Genomic DNA, 4,468 nt, shown 5'->3' with positions numbered 1-4,468 from the left:
GCCGCCGCTGCAGTGACTGAGATGGGAGGAGGAGACCTTATCTCTGGGAAGCAGATGCGTCGCGGAAGCGCATTCACAGCCCTGAGCTGTTGTGCAACTCTCAACAGAGGGGAAGCGCTGCCCTTTCCCGTTAAAGGGCAGCACCGACATCGGCACCGTCGAACAAAGCGCCCAATAACTCTGGGCTGCTGCCGGGGAAGTAATAATGGTAATAATAGCAACAATACACTTTCCCATTGGCTATCACAATAACGACCTGACATCAAACTTCATTTCTTGGCCGCGCAAACCCACGAGGCTCTCGTGTTCTTTATTTTTGCTCTCACCTTCACACCTCGGGAGCAATGTGGTGAATAAATTGTGATGCATCTCCTCACATTGTGAGGTAACATTGCCCACTCGTGACTTATTAATGATAATGCACGGACTGGATATGCCGCCCTACAGCGATATACACTCATAATAATCCCTTGCATTGGATACAGCGCTTATCACATCGTCCCGACATCTTAAAGCGCTTCACGGGATATACTCTAAAAGTGGTTTAACTGTGTATTTTTGTAACCGGTTGTGCGCACCAGTGTCCCATAAACAGCCTTGGAGTGAGCGACCAATTTTTTTTGGAGGGCTGTTGGCCAGGCCACAACCTTTTGACTCAGACATGAGAGTCCTACCGCTGAGCCAGGCTGACACATAAAGCCGACTTATTTCAAAGAGCTTCGCTGTAAAGTGTAGTGACTGGGTGTGTGTGTGTAGGTGAATACAGAAATGTCCCACAAACAATCTAAGCCCAATTCTGTCTTCATTTGATATCCATATATATATGGAGTCCTGTAGCTCAGTGGTTAGAGCACTCGCTTTGAAGCGAGAGACCTGAGTTCAATTCCAGGCAGAGGGCGAAACCTTGGGCAAGTTTCCTTACTCCACACAGAGCCTAATAATAATCCCTCCAAAAAAACAAAAACAATAATAAATTGGTCATTTTCAATCTACGACTGTTTGTGGGACATTGCTGTGCGCAATTGGCTGCCGCGTTCGCCCACAAATATACAGTCAATTTACTTTACAGTGTGTTCTGTGAAGCGCTTTGGGACGTCCTCCCGACGTGAAAAGCGCTATATCAAATGCAAGGATTATTATTATTATTATTATTATATATATATATATACTTTACAGCGGGTTTGAGGGAAAAAGAGATGGGGTCTCTGGATAGAGCTTAGGAACAGGAAACTTAATTTTCACCATTCCTAAACCTGAATAATAATAATATGTTCCTTGCATTTGGTATAGTGCCTTATCGTGTTTTTGAGATGTCTCAAAGCACTTTGTGGAATATATTGTGAAGTGGATTGATTGTGTACTTTGTGGATGAAACATAGCGGCCATTCTGCAGACAGCAGTGTCTCACAAACAGCCATGGAGCAAGTGGACACTTTTATTTGGGGGATCCGTTGACCAAAAAAATGGAATGACCAAGCATGGATGTGTTGAAGCTGTGTTTTGTATAACTATGTGAATATCTGTGCTGGAATTGTATCCACTGGCAGCTGGAAACCTTTGGCACACTTTGGAGTTTAATGAGAGAATTAATTGGAACAAGACAACCCTCCAGTGGAATCCTTCCCGGCTGCAAACACAACATTCCAGGCAGAGGGCGAAACCTTGGGCAAGTTTCCTTACTCCACACAGAGCCTAATAATAATCCCTCCAAAAAAACAAAAACAATAATAAATTGGTCATTTTCAATCTACGACTGTTTGTGGGACACTGCTGTGCGCAATTGGCTGCCGCGTTCGCCCAAATATGCAGTCAATTCACTTTACAGTGTGTTCTATGAAGCGCTTTGGGACGTCCTCCCGACGTGAAAAGCGCTATATCAAATGCAAGGATTATTATTATTATTATTCTACAATAGTGCAGTATCTTTAAAACATTTCTATTTTCGTGAGTGGCATAGTGTTATAGTATACATTCTTCAAAACAAAAAGAGATTGTTGAATTTTATTTTCAACAAGGTTAATCCAGGAGCCTGAGGTCACACCACATAAGGTCAGCTAATTCAGCACACACTGTGACTTTCTGGTCTGGGTGCCTTTAACCCACTTACAAAGAATAGTGACAATAATTTGGTACCTCTCAGCAATGTTATATGCTTAAAGTATTTTCTATGGAATGAACCATTCAGAGCCTGTCAGGGCAATCCAGCATCATTTCACAATGCAAGACAACAAGAGAGGATCATCTGAAAAATGTGCTTTCAGAACATAACTACTCATTGTATCAAATCATTCTTAGTGAACCCAGTATTCCACCCAACCACCATTTCTGATGACCCATTACAGCTGTTCATTACCTTCCAATATAAAGAAACAGTTTCTGGTCTCTGTCCTTAAATTACCCTTCAAAACACTGAGCCTATGCTTCCCTGGCAATCTGAAAGCAATTTGCTAGGTTTACTTTCTCAATCCCATTAACATCTTATTTTCTTGTATTAGGTCCTTCTGAGCCATGCTTTGAAGGGTGAAGAGCCAAGTTTATCTCTTAGCTCATCCCTCTTATCAGTAGGGATCAGCCTCATTTCTCTGCACTGCCTCTTAAGCCTGGGCTCAGGTTAATGAAGAGTTCATTTCAAACCTTTGGGAACATATCTTTTATACCTATTTCACTCAGAGAGTGGAGTACTGTAGCTCAGTGGTTAGAGCACTCGCTTTGCAAGTGAGAGACCTGAGTTCAATTCCAGGCAGGGCAAAACCTTGGGCAAGTTTCCTTACTCCACACGCCTAATAATAATCCCTCCAAAAAACCAAAAACAATAATTAAATTGGTCATTTTTAATCTACGACTGTTTGTGGGACATTGCTGTGCGCAATTGGCTGCCGCGTTCGCCCACAAATATACAGTCAATTCATTTTACAGTGTGTTCTGTGAAGCGCTTTGGGACGTCCTCCTGACGTGAAAAGCGCTATATCAAATGCAAGGATTATTATTATTATTACTGCACTATTTTTAGTCATACTTCCACAAACTAGTTTTCAAAATACTTTGGGCCACATAGCAAATTCTGTACTTTAACATTCAATGAGAGTCTCCTTGGAGCTAAACTGGCTTCAAACTGTCAGAATCGAATCAACCCTCTCCGACAGTCTTGGTAGTCTGTTTTTTGAGCCAGGCAAGTCAACGGTACTCCTGGGCACTGCTGATGATAGACTAGCCTGGTTCATCGGCAGGACTTGGAGGGCACCTGGTGGGCAGGGATTCTTCCCAATCTTCTCTTGTTCATCTGCAAGCCAAAGCCTGAATCTCCTATCTGGACAAACAGCAGGAAGCTTGTGCCTTTCAATATGCAGTTTTAGCTGATCCAGCACCATTCCAATGCACACTCTGGGATTCCCCAAGCCTTGGCTTTTGTCAACCTGTGCCTAATATTCTCTGGAATTAAGTGAGCAGGATGCATCCTTCTGGGGATAGAGTGCACAATCCATTGCAATACACAGGAATTTCCATGCATAGTTTGGTTTGAGCATGGTGATGGTTTCCACTAACCCCAAGCTGACCAAGAAAAAGTGCAATTGACCCCAAATTTCATCTAGTCTTAGCCTGCAAGATCATTTTGTCTTAAAGTATGAGATTGCACGGAATTGTGAAAAGTTGGTAAATCTAGTCTTAATTTGGAATCCTTTTTTTAAGCACGGCAGAAAGTTAACTTCCAAATTCAAGATGAATTTTAAAAATTCACAATTCTGTGCAATCTTACATTTAAGACAAACTGGTTTTACAGGTTGAGATGAGGTGAAATATTCAGCTTTATGAGACTTTGATTCAGTTTGAAGTATGTGCAATGGTATGAAGTGTGGAGCTTGAGGGCATCCAGTGGATACACATTGTACTGCAGCTCACAATCACCACATCCTACAGGAAATACACAGATTAGATCACAGAGCAGAGATCAGTCACAGAGTTAGTTGGTGGCAGTGATTTACAGAGTGATTGTATTGTAACTTTAACAGAACCATTGGTGAAAGTAGTGCCATTGCTATAAACAGACTCTTTCAACACACTACAGTACCTTTGGTGGTGGCATAGTTTTGGGTTGTACGTTACGAGACTCTACAGAGAATCTTTATATGTACTTTCTCCAGGGGTAAACACCTCTGAGCTCTCTTACATTAGGGATAAACATTGTTGGGAGGTCATGAAAAGGAACAAAGCCTTTGGATAAGGATGGAGGGAGACTTTGAAATTCTGTAAATTGTAGGTGACTTGTATAATCTTTTCCTCTTGTTATTTTCTTCCTACTCTTTACCATTCTCCATTACCTTTTCTATTCCCTCTCATTCCACAGCTGCTTTGGGACAGTCTCAGCATCCACAGCTTCACCTCCGCTCTCCAGTTTAGAGTCTCTCTACATTCAGTGAGTGGATCAAGCTCTGGGATTCTTCCACCAAACTCATCAAATGTAATATTTTGA

This window comes from Callorhinchus milii, unplaced genomic scaffold (genome assembly GCF_018977255.1).
Source record: "Callorhinchus milii isolate IMCB2004 unplaced genomic scaffold, IMCB_Cmil_1.0 Scaffold3, whole genome shotgun sequence".
NCBI lineage: Eukaryota > Metazoa > Chordata > Chondrichthyes > Chimaeriformes > Callorhinchidae > Callorhinchus > Callorhinchus milii.
Note: the sequence above shows the minus strand (reverse complement) of the source record.